This window comes from Struthio camelus, chromosome 1, assembly GCF_040807025.1.
Source record: "Struthio camelus isolate bStrCam1 chromosome 1, bStrCam1.hap1, whole genome shotgun sequence".
Lineage (NCBI taxonomy): Eukaryota > Metazoa > Chordata > Aves > Struthioniformes > Struthionidae > Struthio > Struthio camelus.
The window spans coordinates 97,828,275-97,847,184 of NC_090942.1; the positions used below are offsets into that span (position 1 = coordinate 97,828,275).

The 18,910-nt window shown below is 39.1% G+C and overlaps 1 protein-coding gene across 5 annotated transcripts in view; it reads right to left on the minus strand.

Moving 5' to 3' along the window:
* The window catches only part of COL8A1 (collagen type VIII alpha 1 chain), a 106,363-nt gene that overhangs the window by 71,856 nt on the left and 15,597 nt on the right, over window positions 1-18,910 (minus strand). For 2 of the 5 annotated variants that reach the window (XM_068959925.1, XM_068959942.1), the window contains exons 2-3: window positions 18,677-18,762; window positions 18,144-18,274 (exon numbers count right to left, since the gene is read on the minus strand). The gene's annotated coding sequence lies outside the window, so the exon portion shown is untranslated. Of the gene's footprint in view, window positions 1-12,327; window positions 12,437-18,143; window positions 18,275-18,676; window positions 18,763-18,910 lie in introns of all 5 variants that reach the window. The other 3 variants (XM_068959915.1, XM_068959938.1, XM_068959931.1) reach the window with 2 other exon arrangements.

Below are 18,910 nucleotides of genomic sequence, written 5' to 3' on the forward strand. Positions count from 1 at the left end.
TAGAAAGACAGGCTTGTTCCCTTTTTGAAGTTGTTGGGTTTTTTTTTTGGTCTGGATATGATGTCTGGCAAGGAAGTAACTTAAAACAAAAATGTGTTGGCAAGCCCAGTGACCTGTATAAGGGAAGTGAAATCAGTCAGAAATCAGATAAATCAGCCAAAGAATTAATTGCAGGAAATAGATTACAAAACATTAAAGCCTCCACGTTGCTGCTTTAGTTGTTTCTTACCTCATTCGAATCTTACATGAGATGTTCATAGGAAAAGCAGAAGCTTAGTTTCCCTACCAAAACAATATAACAAATATGGACTATCATAGAAGAATTTACACATAAGTTTAAGAGAAACACTTCACTTGAAATATTCAATAGACCTTACCATGGGTGGGGAGGAACCTAGTCTAAGAAACCACATACCCTCGCTCCAAAATACAGGACAACTACAAAATTTTGATGTGAAATTACATGATAAATCCAGGATGGTTTAAAAAAGAAAGAGAGAAAAGATTGCAATTTAGTTGTGTGAGACCAAGTTTGGAGTTCAGGTCTGTATGCTTTAACTTATTTATGCTCTTCAAGATTTCACATCTCAAAATAGTCTTAAAGAGAAAGCAATCTACCTGGCAGATGCTTTCTCCTGAGGAACATTCAGTTGGAGTGTCCGTAGCAAAGAGACAACAAAAAAGGAGAGTCAGAAGATCATGCAATTAACCACTCTCATATCTCTGGAAATTGCTTTATTCTGCAGAGGTAGAGGGTGCTAAGCTAAATACTACCATTCTTGTTAAAATCATTGGACAATATTCCTGCAGACTGTGTGAGCTTTGGTAAATTAATGGAAGCAGATATAAAATTGAAGTTGTCCTTCTGTATCTGAAAAAAGCTACAGTGTTTCTTTTTATTCTCTTTCTGCTGGAGAAACTGGTGTCCTGAAAGCATGAATGGGGGTGGAGCAGAAGTGGAGACAGCGGACTGGCAAGTTGCACTGTGTATTTATTCTAGCAATTGTTATGTGACTGGCAGAGTTTAAGTGCTGGATCTGAGAGAGGAGAGAGGCCAGGTGTTATCAGCGACTCATGCCATGTTTGCTTTGCGAGGGAGTTAAAAATTCATTGGCATTTCTTGCAAGAGGACTTGGCTATGATCTCCACAATCAAAACTTGCCCTCTGCCCCTCACAGTTAGGTGCTGTCATCAATCACGTTACACCCAAAGGGGACTGTGGTTTCTGTTGCTGTATATAGAGCTGGGAGAGGACTGGTCTTAGTAGCATTACTAAAATCCCCGAGGAAGCAGTTTGAGCTGGTGCTGCAATGGACAGCAGAAGTGACAGCGTTTTCATCTGCTTTTGTAGCCTCTCCTGCACCTCTAATGGGCTGGTTTCTGGGGTGTAGAGCTGAGTAATAAATGGTATGGAATCTTAACTGAAGCTTAAATTGAGATGTTTTATATCAAGCCGGCTTCTCTTGGCAGACACCTACCTGCAAGTGCTGAGCCACAGAGGTTTTCAATTGTTCTGCTTAATGTAAAACCCTCAAGACTTTTTAAAGAAGGTGGTTTGCATGCATATGAATATAGAAGCATGTGATTCCTGAAGTTACTCACAATTCAATTAGAGGGCACTTGCCTTGCAAGTGTTCTGGCTGATGAACAGAGATTCTTGTGCTGGCTGGAGAGGGAATATCACAATCTGCAATCTGGCTCTGCAGTGAATCTCTCCAGTAACAATATAATTACATTATAGCAAGTCTATTTTACACTTAACAAACTGTATTTTTTCTTATTTTTATAATATTCACACAATTTCATCCTACTTCACTGGACTGTTTGAAGTTAATGTCATCAATGAGCTTGGAAGCTGTTGCAAAGCATATGCAAGACATCTAATACACTCATTCTTGGGAATTTGGGCTTAGGAAGCTTTTTTTCCTCTGTTCTTATCAAAGTGGTACATTAGGCTATGAGTTTCTCTGCCCTGAGAAGAGGAAGAAGTGCCATCCCTCTCTAGTACAAAGGACAATGAGACCCACCCCCCCTCCCCTGCATTCCCTACTCCCCAGAAAAGGAAATGTACCACAAGAAAATGTTCTTCCCTTGTTCTAAGAGGTGATGGATTGGTTCATGAACAGGCTTCATCTGTCTTGGATGTGCTAGCATGTGAATGGGCTAGCTCTAAGCAGTTTTATCTTACCCACCCACAATTCTGTTTCACAACTGCTAAACTCAGATCCTGGTATGTTTGGTTTTTCTTTGCTTTCTAAATGAGCAGATACATGAGTTATTTAATATCTGCTAGGCAGAAGGGACTAGATCTAGGAAAAAGGAAGATTTTTCTATATGCAGATGAGAGTACAAGTGGCACAAGTGCCTAAAAATCCTCTTCCTCCAGTCCAACTACATTCATCTGGCACAAGTTCATACACAAATCTGAATGTTCTGGTACTTACATAGGAAAAAACCCTCAGATCTGTTTCCTAGACTTTTGGGAAGACTTGTGTTTCTATTAGTATGTTTTCTGATTGACTGTACATTTGACAGAATAGTTAAGAAATCCTACAGAAAGCAATTCACATGCATTGCTCTAACGAAGAGGGTATGCTTTTTTATTTTTCCCAGTAGCTGTAACTGTTTATTCAATAGAAAGCTTTTTGCATTTAATCTTGTGACAAATCATCGCTAGTAGAGATAATGAGTAGATCTTAAAGACCCTGCGTTATTATAGTGTTGTCTTTACCACAAAGTTTAGTCAAGCTCTAACAGGAGGTTTGCCCAAAATACAAGTCTATCCACAAAAACAATCTTCAACTGCAATGTATTATTGCTTTTACTTGGCTGGTGGTCAGGGCATATGTTAAAACTTGGTTTAGGATGCCTTATCACTTGCTGTCATAAACATTCTGTAGTGTGGATGAAGCTTGCTCCACTCAAATGGGAGTAGTTTTTCAGTGCTTTCCTATAGTCTTCTGTCACATACAGCCATGTTTTCCCACGGTTCAGTGGGAAAGACCTTGTGGAAAGCCTAAATTTACTGCTGAGCAAAGGAGCATCAGTGGGCCTGTATTATCCTCCCCACAGGGAGCACACTTCCAGCGTGAGCCCAGCACATCATGTGGCACTGAGATGTGGCTGTTCTCCTTTGGCCAAGGCCAAGCCTTGAGGAGAGGTCTGCTCGTGTTGATAGCCCCTCACTGAACATAAAGTTTTATCCAGCAAAAGAAAGGTACCCTTTGACAGCATGACCTTAGACAAATCACTTCTGTTTCGGCACTAATCATCACTTTCAGTGTTGCTATATTAGCTACATAAACCCAAGGACCTGCCCACAACCTTTCACCTTTCAAGTGTGGTCTTGTAGGTGTCTGCAGAACTGTGTGCTTGGCATAGTGACTCTTTGGTCGCATGGGCTAGATGTTTTGCCAATTCAGAGGCCGAAATGTTAAGAGTAGGTGCTGCCTGCATTAAATATGTATGGCCTCCTGCCTCTTTAGGTGCCACAGAAATTCTGCTCGTGATATCACTGAGAGCAGGGAGCATTGCCTGCTGGTGTGGCTGATGATGACTGCAATCCTGTGTTCTGCTCTGCCAAACATTCTGAAAGATTTTTTCCTCCCTTAAAAGTAACAAGTATATATTTTTCTACTCATGTCACAATTCACATTTTTTCAAGGCTTACATAGCTTTAAAAATAAAAATTGGCTGCCAGTTGATGACCATTCTATAGTTGAGGACAAACATCTTGCATTTCACAGAGGAACTTTCATTCTGCCTTTCTCCTTTTTGAATGTTCTTAAAGTTCTTTAATTTATGTGCATAAAGACCTAATCTTTAGGTTAAAATGATTTTCATTCCAGATTTGCTTTTCCTTCCTCCCACCTATTAGCTCTCACTCAAGAAAACCGTACTTGAGACAGTTACAGCAAAATGCAAAGGACAACTGAATTTCTTCTTGCTATATTTTTTCAAAACAAAAAATATTAAAGTTAAAAATAAAATTATTATAAATTATTATAAAGTTCTGGTTTATAGATACTTTCCAGAATCACACAAATCAGCTCTTTTCTTTTCTCCTTTTTTTTTCTTCCTCTTCCCTCAATGCTTAAACACCTTAAAAAACAATTACATTATAAGAGAAAGTTCCTTTGTTGTCAAAGGGATTTTGTCACAGACGGTACTAGAACGAATTGGGGCTGAGGCAGTTTGGGGGAAGTAGTACTCCACCTTTGCCCTTCAATTTGTAATCGGTATAAATGTGTCAAAACAAAGGACACATTCAAGAATATTTCCACCCCTCCAAAGACAGATAGTTAAACCCAAATTCTTTCATCCTTTTTGTTTTATATTTGGCCAGTCTTTCAAATTAGGTAATGGAAACCTAATCCTTCCATGCTGCAAACTGTTTTGCAAGACCAACCAGTAAGAAGTCCACCTGCTCAGATTAGCAGAACAAAAAGATATGTAACATTTGTTGTTCTACAAAAATATTCCCAAATGCTTTGACTATGCTACTTAAAGGCAAAACTAAACTTGTTGTTCAAGAATGATATTTATCATGATCTATAGTACAGTGTTTCTGTCAGAGTAGCAGACTTGGACTGCTTATGTTAGAAGCTATAACTCGGTCTGACAAGGTTAACAAGAAAACACTTCCACTTAGCAAATTCCTGTCTTGACCCGACTCTTTAGATGTCTAAAAACAGTCAGGTCATATTTGGCCTGTAGTTCCTTATGAGCCACAGCTTTTGTGGGAACTACAGAGGGATCTCTTCGCAAACACACATGAGAGTCTCATATGCTGAGTTTGCAAACAGCCTGCTGAATGGCAATCAATCTTTTTTACAATTGCTCTGTTAATAACAGAACTGCTGGGAATGAATTTGCTTGGGCTAGTGCATCTATAGCATGATTGTAATTGTTGCGTGTGAATATTATACCTGTATGTGATTCTGTCCTGAGTACATTCACACAGCACAAATGGCTACTTACATATTCAATCACCATTTGGCTAAGAACATCTCTGTATTTTTCTGCTCTTTCTTCTGGCCTCTTTCTCATGGCCACTTATTTAAAGGGACAGATCACAAGGAACATGGAATATGGTGAACCTATAATTCATTGCAGGATTCTCTTCTGGGGTCTTTCTAACATGTCCCGAAGTAGTCAAGCTTTGGGTTTAACAAATACTCTCTTCGACGTCCATCTCAAAGAATTATCATAATAAAAACACTCAAACGTGGTCAAGCACCTTTCAGTTGCATTCTTCCCATTTCGTGCACACAGAGCAGTAAACAAAAGGAGGATACTGGAATTTTTTCCTAAAATTTTCCACTATAGATTTCCATACTGTGGAATATCCTGTCTTGGAAAGACTTATTCCTATCAGCACAGTGCATCCTGTGGATTCGTGAAGGGTACTGGCACCAAGGAGGAGGAGGAATTTTTTAGTGTATGATATGAGGAACTGAGTAGGATGAAATGAAGAGACAGGAAATGCTTGGCTGAACAGAGGGAGGAAAAACCTCTCTGTTAGAGTGCGCCGGGACATGTCCAAAGGAAATGCTGGAATCTCCCTTCTCGAGGGACTTATGAAACTAAGCACTAGAAAATGTACTGCAGGGAACAATACCGCATTGGCAGGGAAATAGGCTGAATGATCTAATTATTTTCCATCTCTAACTTCTCTGCGTCTGTGAATAACCTAGATCTCTCTAGTCACCTTTTTTTTTCTCCACTAATTTCCAAAACACAGTCAGCTGGGACTTTTTTTTTTTATAAAGAAATAATTATTTTCAAATTTTCAAATCGGTCAGTTTCAAGGCTCACCAAATTCTGACCTTCCCTATAATCTCTTATTTTCCAAAGCTGTGAGAGATTTAGAAAAAATGCATGTTATGGTAGGTGCAATATTAAGCTCAGATAAGTTTAAGAATAGGTAGTACAGTTTAGTTTCTGCAGCATATACCTGCAGATTTTTGGGGACGGTCATCCTTAAGTTTCTGGTAGGCTTTTACTCTGTATTGAGCATTTAAGTAACATAGAGGCCATGTTTCACTCTTCCATGTTTCATCGACTCCAGACAGAAGCTCGAGGAGGCAGCATTCAGAAATAAATACAGAATGTGACCCTAATAGATTTTAGGATATGTTTGTTAGAAGGTCAGAAGTGTCTTGAACATTGAGTTTCTGTCTGAACTTTAGAATCTGGAGTACCTCTGCTTATAGCATTCATGACATGAGCAGCATTGTCACTTTTTCGGATGGATACCTTAAAGGAAAGCTTTTTAAAAGGTAATTGTGCCAACGTTGCCAATTCTTAAGATAACGCACATAGATTTTATACAAACCTAGATCCTCTGAGAATGTGACTTTCATTTGAAAATAAAATGCAGACCAAAGCTTGAAAAACACCAGTCTAATGGTTCAAACAGCAGTAGGCAAATATCAAAATATTTTCACCTCATGACTTATAAGCCAATTTTATTATGTTTTCCTACATTTGAAAGCTTGGAGTTACCAATACTCTGATATGTTCCACAGACAGGAAGAGTGATGGATTTATGCTGTTTGCAATAAGTGTGTCCTGAACATGAACACCCGAGTGAACTTGAATGAACTGGCACGGGCAGGTTCCTGCTATGAAGGTGTGGCAGTTGACTGACTGTATTCCTCTCATTTCCCAGATAGGTATTGTTGGTGCTCTGTCAAAGACAGATATTGGGTGAATTATAATTCAGTGATAAATTCAAACTGTATAAATATGAGAGAGAGCTAGGAAATGTGTTGATTTTTTTTTTTCCTTTCTTAACTTTTAACACTTGAGTGTAAATGACAATACAAGGTGCCTAAAACTGTGTACAAATAAATCCAATTCATATGAATTCTGGAGAAACTCTAGCACAAGCAAAGTCCTAAGGGAAGGTGTCCAGTTACATGTGTTCTCATTAGCAAGAAGTCTTACTGGCTGCTTACGGGTTTTGTGGGCAGGATATTTTATTGGTTTCTTAGAAGTATTTATAACTTTTACAAGAGGCAGAAAGTCCTAAAAATTATCAAGCTGCTGGGTGTCCCATAAACGTTTAGCATAAAAGAGGGTTGCTGAGTTGTCTAGCTTTTAAAGATGGTGATGATTATATTAAAAAAAAAAAGATATTATTTCTTCATGCTGGATTGTCTACTTCAGAAAAAAAAAGAATTTTCTATAAAATGCTGACATAATCTCTATACAACAATACAAAGGGCATCTCTAACTTCAAAAGGGCTAGAAGATTTCAAAGCGGTGCCTGTAGGCTTGTGACAAAGAAAAAATTCAGTTTGAAAATCAAAAGAAGTTACTAGATGAATAATCTCTTTTTTGGCAGATTTGTGTGATTTCCTTTTATACCATTTCACTCTGAAGTCTTATAGAAAAATATTGGAAAGCAAATAATTAAAACTGAGAGGGAATAAAGACATCACAAAAGTGTGGTGCTTGAAAGAAGAAAACTGCAACTTCTGTTCAAGTCAAATTATTTGGCTAACACAAAGGCAAAATAAGCTGATTGCAATTTGAGGCTCACAGAGAAGAGACCTTTTCACTGGTCAGACTTCCACAGAACTAATGTGGGTCTCCAATATGTTGCTAGGTTTCTCCTTCATTGCTCCATCAAAGTTTTTTCCCCGAAATAATGACCGTAAGTGTCTTAATATCTGTACAGATGTGAGTTAACATAAGCAGAGTTTCTTAAAGGTAGTCATACACCACCTGTATGTCTTTTGTGGACTTGGTACTTCTCATTCATTTAATAAGACACACAGAAGGTGTTTCTTATTTGTTTTGAACAAATTTTTGTTGAATCATAGATTTATTGTTTTTTGTGTTGTGGCGTTCACCTACAAAGTTTAGTATGATTTACACGTGCAAAGAGCCTTCATCTTTCCTATCCCTAATTTATTTAGCTCAAATACAGCATAGATTGTTTTGTTTCTATACATCTTTTGGGTTTATCTTAAATGTTTCATTGCACTTTTGCTAAAAAGAAACCTTTCTTCTATATATGAACATATGTACATACACGTGTGTGTACAGGCATAAATAACAGATTCTGTTCAACAACTCAAAGATGAAATATCAGCAGATACTTAATTCTGTCTCCAGTGTGAAAGAAATTACGAGAAAGATTCACTTTAACCACACGGATTCCTTTGACTGAGGAACACGTAGTTGCTATGAATCAGGGTCATGGGACATATTACCAGATCAAGTAGGCAATTTGAATGTCTCTTGCAGTTAAGTAGCAAGTTTGTGAGTTCTTCAAGACATAACTCATTCAGCTCAATCCTCAAATTCAATGAGTAGTGCTAGGCAGTCTTTAGCATGTTATTACTTCACAAATACTAACCAGTTTATCATTCTAACTCCTGTGTTAAGGGGTGTATCATTATCATTTTTTTACAAACAGGAAGCTGAGGCACAAAAAAATATTGCACAAAAAGCAGTAGATGGCCTGACTCTGTTCAGGGGTGTTCAGTGGAAGTTAAGTTCCTGTATAATGTCAGTGCAAATTCTGCATCCAAGTTCTGCACCAAAGTGTAGACCTTCTTGGTACGCTTGGTAACTTTACCCCAGAAATGTCTTTATAAACTACTCAGTAAAAAAGATAGCTCAAACTAAAAGCAAAATCCAAGTATTAACTTTCATTTAGAAGAAAGAAACAGTATTAAGAGATGATGTTCTTGTAAGTATCTACCTGTAAAATACTTGTAAAGAAGGCTTCTCTTTCAGACCAGAGATATTATGACAAATTGTTTACGGTAGAATTTCAAGGCTGTAATTTCTGCTAACTCAGAGACAGTTACTTTTGTTAAATTCATAAAATTCCTAATTGTTTCGCAAATCTACCATGGAGAAAGTGAGTTGGAGCGATCACAATAGAAAACAAACCTTTTGAAATGCCCATGCCAGCACTGATGATGCTATTAATAATTTTTAGAAAATAAGCTTACAGTTAGCTCCTGCTACAGTGAAACTAGTATGATGCACTCAAAATGAGAGCATGTAGCAATAATGCAGTATGTTCTTAATCAAGATTCATTTACTCTGTTGAGCCGGGGTCACTCAGAAAAGGGAAGGGGAAGCTTGCAGCTCTCTTCAGGAGCTTGCTTAAAGCTGTCCATCAGCATCTGTTTGTGTTCAGCAGTTACTAATCTGAAAATATTTTGCATGTTGTAGCAACACTCAAATGAAAATCAGTCAAATTTTAATTTAGCCTGTGTATTTCTGACTCATACGTTTTCATGATTCAGTTACTATGTACATCTTATATCTCTTAAAATATTCCTTGTTTTAAATAGATATAGCTGAGAAAAATGTTGTTTTTAGGACATGGATAGCTACACCAACAGCTACTTAATAGAAGTGCAAAATTAGCGCTAATTCATCTTTCAGGCTCAGTATTAATAAATCACACCTGAAAGAGCTGAATAGAGGAAAAAAAGTTGCTGATTCAGTCTTAACTGGGTTTTACATTTGTCTAAATCACTGAACACTTTCTAAGAAAAATAGCCCTATGACAGAAATTCTGTACTTGGACATTTGAACAGTTCTTTGGATGGGTGGGGGGGGCAGATGTATCTGAGTTTTTCTTTAAGTTTAAAATACTTTTTTAGTCTTTTTTAAAATTCCTACTACTTTTGTCAAGCAAAAGTTTAACCGTCCAGAAACACATCGATAAGAAAAAACACATTGCCATTTTGTCTCTACATATATACATTTTAAAATCCATGTCTAGCCACCATGAAAATAAAATGCTACTGGACAGAGATTTTTTAAAAGTGATTATTATTTTGGTTAACACAATTATTAGATCTCTAAATTGGGCCCCTCCTAAAGGCGGGATGAAGCCTTTATGAGTCTAGCCTCACTCTACAAACTGGAAAACTTCAGGATATTTCAAGCTAGATGCTCAAAATCTCCAAGCATTTTGACAGTCATATCTATCTTCTCCCTACTCACTGCAAGAACACTAACTTCTTATTGAAGACACGACTTCACGCGCACTGAGCTGAAAGACTCTATCTGGATGTGGAATCAGGCCCTTTGAATAAGTATTTACCCTAAAGAACGTGTAGAACCTTCCTTAAAAGGGTCTCAGTATGTGTGCATATGAACTATTGAGTAGAAATGGACTATTTCTCCAAGTCTGAAAAAGGACTGCACTGAGAAACCTTGCCAGACAACACCAGATTGTTAAGTGTTTTGTGAGAAAAGTCTTGGCCCATTCAATCTGCTGATAAAACTTGCTTTCCACTTCAGTGAAGCCAAAATTTCACTCTTGGAGGATGCCCTAGAGATTACTAGAGACTACTAAGAAAAATTTCCCATCACCTCTGGTTAACTACCCAGAGTAACAAGTTTTCCCCTGGGCAACTTCATGTCTCAGCAATAGAAAAGCACTGTTATGTGAATTTTAATCAAGTGCAAACTCCACAACAAGCAGGATAAATTCACCATTGCAACCCTCTGACTATTAGTCACTGCTACACAATAAAGCAGTTTAACAAAATCTGTTGGGACTTCTATTCACAATTAAGTTAACCTAGCGTTACCTAAAATGCTGGTCCCAGTTTGGGCTGTGCTCAGTATACATACAGCTTAATGTTCATTGGTGGATTTGAGACATGTAGTCCAATCATAGAGTCATAAGCAAAGGACAGGTATCAAAATTAATCACTTTCTATTATTGACATGTGTGTATGTGCACATACACATGAATAGATGAGCTTTAGTATATGTAAACCTTCATAACATGGTCACAGCCTAGGTTTTTTCAGGTACTAACAGCCAGTCCTTGCCCTCAGTGCTCCTATAAGCTCAGGAAAAATGAACACGTTCTTCCACATTTGATGTGATTAGAGTTTACCGGGAATTGTTGCTCACTGCATTCTAAAGCACTCTAAATATGCCTCAGCCTTTTACCATCATGTTTTACTATGCTGCCAGCATAAACACAAAGATAGAGTAACAATCATTGTTCTTGAATATAGCTGCACTTAATAATTCAAGCTTATTTGGGGAGGGGGGAAGAGGAAGCACCCTAAAAGAGCTTTAGAAGAAATTAATTTCAGGTATCAGAATTATTTTGTAAAGGAACTTGGGGAACTATATTGGCAAGAAAGTAAAATATATCTGTAAAAATCTCAAATCCTTTCTATATAAAAATACCCTTTTCTCTTTCCTGTTTACATCTTCCTACCAATTAATGCATTTCAAGTATTTACTACTGTCAGTGAGGATATGTAGCCAATTATCCAAGATAATGTTTAAATAATTAAGAATGAATGAAAATAAAAGTACTCACTTATTATAATTATTATGTATGTATGTATGTAATGAACTCATAAAAGTTATGGTCACAATGTATGTAATGAACTCATAAAAGTTATGGTCACATTACGTTAGTACATTAGAAAGGATTAATAAAAGTTAGATCAGTTTATAGATTTGGGAAAAAAACAGACAAGTTCTCGGGGGTACCAGTCCTCCTGTTGGTTAAATATTGTCTTTCCCAACATAACTTGCCTCATATATATTCTCACAACAGAGAAAAAAGATGAAATTAAAAAAATGATGCTTGTTTTAACTATGCAAATGAAATCTTATTCATTTGTGAAGGGCTTTTTGTTTTGCTGATTCACATTTTTCAGTGTTTTCCTCCCTCTCTTCTCTGCTGAGTTGCAACTGTATTCTTGGAAAGACTGAGCTACCGATGGTGATAAGAAAGGCAAATATTCTTCTTAAGAGACAAAATATTGTAGGAGGATAGGTTTCATATAGCTAAGCTATTATATCATCCTTCTGAAAATGGATAGATGTAGGCCTATCATTTCTTTCGGAAAAAAATTTTTTTCTTAGCTGGGTCGTGATGTTCATGTATATGCCCAAAAAGTAAACCCAAAACTGAAACTGAAGAACTGTGAAAATGTGTTTATCTTAAAATTGATATGGAATCTTTTTATATGTTTTGAATCTTTTCCTCAGTGCCATCTATACAAAAAGTGTGAGATTAAAAGATAACTGGTATACTGGAGACACAAATGTCTCTCAAAAATCTGTATAATCTTAAAATTTGTGTGTGGAGTGACTTGCAATCCTACAAGAACCCCTCTGCAATGGGGAAGCATTATTCTCCTCATTTTATAGATTGATAAGCATGCAAGTGGCAAATCTACATAACTGTAAAAACAAACTCTGCAGAACATAGAGAGATGGTCCTTAATCTTAGACATGAAAAGCAGAAGCATGGGGTAGGTGTATGTGTCTTGGGAGTGAAATTTAAAAAATTGCCACAAAACCTACCAGGATTACTCCTGAGTTTATCCAGGGAAAAGTTTTGATGATTCACAATTGGCTCTTGAGCTGCCAGTCTTTTCACTTTGCTTGCTGTGCATGCAGTGCTGCCCATCACCTGTTGTTAATTATAACATTCTATAAATCTAATGTTAGAAGGCCAGCAGAGAGACACGGTGCCTGCACTGGTTTAATGGACACTCTAGGAAAAAAATAATTCTTCAAGAGTTCAGTCCTGGATGAATTTCTATGAACCTGGCATTGTCACGAACGGATAGTTCCATTAAGAAAAACCCAAGCTGATGCCTTTAAACAAATAAGGTCTTGGCTTTATATCATAACTGTGGTTTCAAGCATCACATCAACAAACACTATGATGGGAAGCAATCATTTAATAAATCAAAGTAGCTTGTCTGGTAATAAATATTTTTCTTAGAAACCACACTATTCTCTTCTGTTGATCATATGACTTCCCAGTTCCTGCATTTTTTGAGAGTAACAAAGCAACGTGGGAAATAACTCAGGATGGTGAAATCATTCAGTTTAGCAGTGCCTATGCTGCGTTTCTGAGAACAATTTAAAAATGTGTGAATTCAGGCAAAGGTGATCAAATTCTTTCCTTCTTCAGGCAACAACAATTCAGCTGAATTACACAGCGCTACATCTCTGAGAGAAGGAAAGTATTTAGTTTTGACTAAATCACTTTGGTATAATTTCTCAGCTTTACATTCTGTAACGTAGAGGGGTGAGTGTTATTTCCATTTCACAGGGATGAGAATCTGTTTCTTGCCTCTATGGGCTTTGAACATTTACAAAACTTCTGCAAAAAATACCATGAATCATTACTATTGACTCTGTGTTCTTTGTTGGCTGCCGTTCAAATAACTTACACTTACACTGATAAATAGGTATTTGTAGTTAGCAGTGAAATGAAATCGAGCATCAAAAAATAAGGAACAAATAACATAACAGGTTGGAAAGAGGAAACAAATACAAAGATCTGTGTTCTGCTGTCAGTGACGAGAGTCTAAAGCTAGAGTGGGTCTAGGCATGAGTCCTGTAAACATGTATACACACAAATAACATTATTATAAGAAGAGTACTATTGCATTTAAACAGAAGTATTCACACATGTGAATTAACTCGCTGACATAAAAATTCAATTTGTCTGGGATCTATTGGCATTACACATTATAGGCACAAGCAGTCCAGGAGGTTCCTGCAAAGCATTGATGCTAATTTCTTGACCCAGGTGGTGGAGACGCCAACGAGGAGAGGTGCGCTGCTAGACCTTGTACTAACAAACAAACAAGGTCTAGTTGGAGACGTGAAGGTTGGGGGCAGCCTTGGCTGCAGCGACCATGAATGATGGTGGAGTTCAGGATCCTTCGAGGAGGGAGCAGGGCAATGAGTAGGATCGCAACCCTGGACTTCAGGAGAGCTAACTTTGGCCTCTCCAGGGACCTACTTAGGGGAATCTCATGGGGTAGGGCCCTAGAAGGAAGAGGGGTCCAAGAAAGCTGGTTAATATCCAAGTATCACCTCCTCCAGGCTCAAGATCGGTGCATCCCTCTGAGTAAGAAGTCCAGCAAAGCGGGCAGGAGACCCGCATGGATGAGCAAGGAACTGCTGGCAAAACTCCAACAGAAGAAGGAAGTCTACAGAATGTGGAAAAGGGGACAGGCCACTTGGGAGGAATACAGGGACGTTGTCAGAGTGTGCAGGGATGCGACAAGGAAGGCTAAGGCCCGTTTGGAATTAAATCTGGCAAGGGATGTCAAGGACAACAAGAAGGGGTTCTTCAACTACATCAATAGCAAAAGGAAGACTAGGGAAAATGTCGGCCTGCTGCTGAACAGGGTGGGTGCCCTGGTAACGAAGGATACGGAGAAGGCAGAGTTACTGAATGCTGCCTTTGCTTCAGTCTTCACTACTAAGGCCAGTCCTCAGGAATTCCAGACCCTGGGGACAAGAGAGGAAGTCTGGAGAAAGGAAGACTCTCCCTTGGTGGAGGAGGATCAGGTTAGAGATCATTCAGGCAAACTTGACACCCACAAGTCCGTGGGCCCCCATGGGATGCACCCATGAGTGCTAAGGAAGCTCACGGACGTCATTGCTAGGCCACTCTCCATCATCTTGGAAAGGTCCTGGAGATCAGGAGAGGTGCCTGAGGCCTGGAAGAAAGCCAATGTCACGCCAGTCTTCCAAAAGGGCGAGAAGGAGGAGCCAGGAAACTCCAGGCCTGTCAGCCTCCCCTCCATCCCTGGAAAGGTGATGGAACAGCTCCTCCTGGAGGTCCTCACTAAGCATCTGGAGGACAAGACGGTGATCAGGAGTAGTCAGCATGGATTCACCAGAGGGAAATCATGCTTGACCAATCTGATAGCCTTCTCGGATGCAATGACTGGCTGGGTAGACGAGGGCAGGGCAGTGGATGTTGTCTCCCTGGACTTGAGCAAGGCTTTTGACACTGTCTCCCATCACATCCTCGTAGGAAGTGAAACTCAGGAAGTGTGGGTTAGATGAGTGGACGGTGAGGTGGATTGAGAACTGGCTGGATGGCCGAGCTCAGAGGGTTGTGATCAGTGGCGCAGAGTCTGGTTGGAGGCCTGGAGCTAGTGGAGTCCCCCAGGGGTCAGTCCTGGGTCCAGTCTTGTTCAATGTATTCATCAGTGAGCTGGATGAAGGGACAGAGTGCACCCTCAGCAAGTTTGCAGATGATACAAAACTGGGGGGAGTGGCTGACCCACCAGAGGGCTGTGCTGCCCTTCAGAGGGACCTGGACAGGCTGGAGAGCTGGGCGGACAGGAACCTCCTGAAGTTCAACAAAGGCAAGTGCAGGCTCCTGCACCTCGGGAGGAATAACCCCATGCCCCAGTGCAGGCTGGGGAACGATCAGCTGGAAAGCAGCTCTGCAGAGAAGGACGTGGGAGTTGTGGTGGACAAGTTGATCGTGAGCCAGCAATGTGCCCCTGTGGCCAAGAAGGCCAATGGTCTCCTGGGCTGCGTTAGGAAGAGTGTTGCCAGCAGGTGGAGGGAGGTGATCCTGCCCCTCTCCTCAGCCCTGGTGAGGCCACATCTGGAGCGCGGTGTCCACTTCTGGGCTCCCCAGGACAAGAGAGACATGGCACTACTGGAGCATCTCTCCTCTGAAGAGAGGCTGCGAGAGCTGGGCCTGTTCAGTCTGGAGAAGAGAAGACTGAGAGGCGAGCTCATCAATGTGTACAAGTATCTGAAGGGAGGGTGTCGAGAGGATGGGGCCAGACTCTTCTCACTGGTGCCCAAGCAACAGGACAAGAGGCAACGGGCACAAACTGAAACCCAGGAAGTTCCATCTGAACGTGAGGAAAAACTTCTTGATTGTAAGGGTGACCGAGCATTGGACCAGGTTGCCCAGAGAGGTAGTGGAGTCTCCTTCGCTGGAGATATTCAAAACCCGTCTGGATGTGACCCTGGGCAATATGCTGTAGAGGACGCTGCATGAGCAGGGAGGTTGGACTAGATGACCTCCAGAGGTCCCTTCCAACCTAAACCATTCTGTGATTCTGCGATTCTGTGATTACCAAAGACTGTAAATTGGTTGAAAATATTTAGAGTCAGACTACTAAAAACATAGATGCCCTTGCATATGTTTGTGTGCGCTTGTATATGAAATCATGTGTATGTTTTACTTTAAGAATATAAGGAATGAACACTTCTCCAATAAATAATACTGCTTTGTACAAAGTCCTTCAAGATTTCTAATGTCTGCTAAGGAGGTCATAAAAGGTTTATAAAAGTCTGAAGATTCAACTTGCTTTATTGGGATCCTTTTATGAAGTGCTTAGAGTACATGGATCTCTATTATTCCTTTTCTGTTGGTGCTGTTCCACAGTTATCCAGTATTCCACAGGAAGTATTTAGTGCTCCTTGGGTGAGCGTTTCTTTATATAATAAAGTGCAATGTGGGTATGAACATATTTATACGGGGTCCATGGCTTATTGGCTCTGCTTGCTAGTAAAAATATGATTTTGATTACTCTTAAAATTCTTGATTCAACCTACTTTCAGAAAGTTGAGAGATACTGCTTTTTGATGTATACATGCTATACTGCGCATTTTAGCTCAGTTGAGATCCAAGGTACAGGAAGGTGGAATTGCATCAGAAGAGAGACTTTTGAAGCAAGCCTTTGATTGCAATAGGAAATGTAACTTAAGGAATATCAATAACAGAAGGATAACACAAACCTAGTTCAGGTTTTGGGCAACCAATTTCTAAGTGGTTCATAATGATGGTTTAGGATACAGAATAGAAATGCTGAAAGTGTAAAGGAAATATTATGAATCCTCGAAAAAATCAGAGTAATGTTTGTCTAACAGGTAGACTTCAAATGACCTCAAAGAATTCTGTGCCATGTTGGTTAATGTCCAGTAATAGAATTTCATTGCTTTGCAAGCAAATGTGGAGCCCGAGGCAGCTTGGTTAGATATACTAATAAGAATATTTCTATCCTCTAGCAGATCTTCCTGCACACCTATCTTTTTTTTTTTTTTTTTTTTGCATTGGTGACTATATGATATCCCACTGACTTATAAATCTCATCTAAAAGCAATTAATTCTTGCACAAAATGTGTTTTTCTTACTCAGATCACCATCATTCGGCTATATCTGTGTGCAATTCTAGATGCACTTTTTTTAACTGGAGAGGGAAAAAAAAGAAGCTACAAAGTGAAAAGTGCAGCTTTCTTAAAATTCTTCTTAATGGACCGTGAAGGGTGTGTAAATCTGTTTAATTCGATTAGGGCAATGGACAGAACATTGACAATATCTTGATTACTGGTAATACCAAGAGAGGAGGGGAAACACTGAAGTCATGTCAGGGCAGAAGACTTTCAGAAAGCATTCACCTTGGTTCCTTTGTACCTCAGTTCCTAAGTTAATTGCATCTATGCATCCTCAGGGGCACTGACCAGCAGCCAGGCTCAGAGCCACCTCCTTTTTTTGGGAATACAGTTCTGCAATTGCCTGCCTTTAGGTCTGCATCCTAAGTTGCACATTCCTATAGTTTACTACGACTACATCAGGCCTGGCCTCTGGGTAATTCTGCTCTTAGGGAAAAAGATGACACTTTTAAACAGTGATCAATCCGCTTTCATGAATGCAGTTTCCTATGCTGAGGGAATAATAAGGTATCCTATTGTATGCATGCCCACCTCACTAAGGACAAACTTATCTCTAAGTACAAGCATCTGAAAAGCAGTTGATGTCCTCAGCAAAGCCTCTCTCTCTCAGAAAAATACCTCGATAACTTCTGGCTTTACGACTGGAGGAGTTCTCTCCTTATCTTTGGCTTGGGACTGGTATTTCCAAGAAGTTTCTAGCCTTTGCCTGTTAAGATTTTTGACAAGATGGATCCTTTTCAAAGAGGATATTTTTCCACAGGAGATAAGACTTTGAAAGACTTGCTAATTGCGTTGTTTCAACATTAGAGTTTTTCATTAATTATTCTCCCTGTTCTCCATGATTTTAGCTCTAATGCCCATGCAGCAAAGAACATGTCTCTGACATATTTGTCATGGTTGTACAGGATTGTGATTGCTTCCAAAACCAGAATCAGTGTGCTCATGTTAAATAATGCATTCTTGCAAAATTTATACTAAAGGATAGAGCCAAAATCTCCCTGCCTGTTAGCAGAAAAAGTCAGATTTCACGTCTTCTGGGTCAAGTGATGCTATATTTCACAGCATTAATATTCTGCCCAGAAATGTTTTTATTGGCAGGGAATTTGGGGGAGGGGAGGAGTCTTTTATAGTGCTTAAAAATTAAATTATATGAAGAAAATTACCTCAGATTAATAGGAGAGTCCTTTAATACGCTGGTTGTGATATCTAGACTCGACATCCAGTAATGAAGAGATCATAACAGTGCTGAATATCAAATCTGAGTGATTCTGACAATCCGCTTTTTCTTCTGTTTCTGGGAAGAGAAGGAAAGAAAGCATGTATGTTAGTACTCCCTAAAATAGTCAGGACAGCAAAGAAATTTGTAAATTTCTCAGAAAAGAGTATATATTTTTTACTCTTGTTGAATAAACAAACTACATAAAGTTTATATTGTTTTCCTATTTTAATATTTTTTAAGTAATCAGAAGTTACTACATTAAACAAATACAAGACAGCACAGGAATATCGTGTTTAAAACTGTGTTGCTCAGGTTACAAAGACACCATGAAGGGCTCACATTTTGTTTTAGTTTTTATTCTGAGTAATACTGTCTGTATGCCCACATTATGTTTGCGTGTAGCCCTATAGTTCACAGTAAGCTGTGAGTTATTTTCTCTTTGGACTACTTTGTGTATTACAAAGGATCACTACTTACTTCCATTACTGCAAGCTGAATATTCTCTCATCAACAGCAGTTAGTTTCAAGCTAAGAAATTATTCAAAGATTTGGACAAGTGAAAGCTGAAAAGATGAGAATGAAAATCAAAATATTACACCGTACAGTGTAAACTCCTCAGTTTATCATAAAATATCTGGACACAACAAATTGCATCAACCAAAGCCTAAAACTGAAGTAGGTTTTTTTTTTCTTTCTCGTAAACGAATAGCA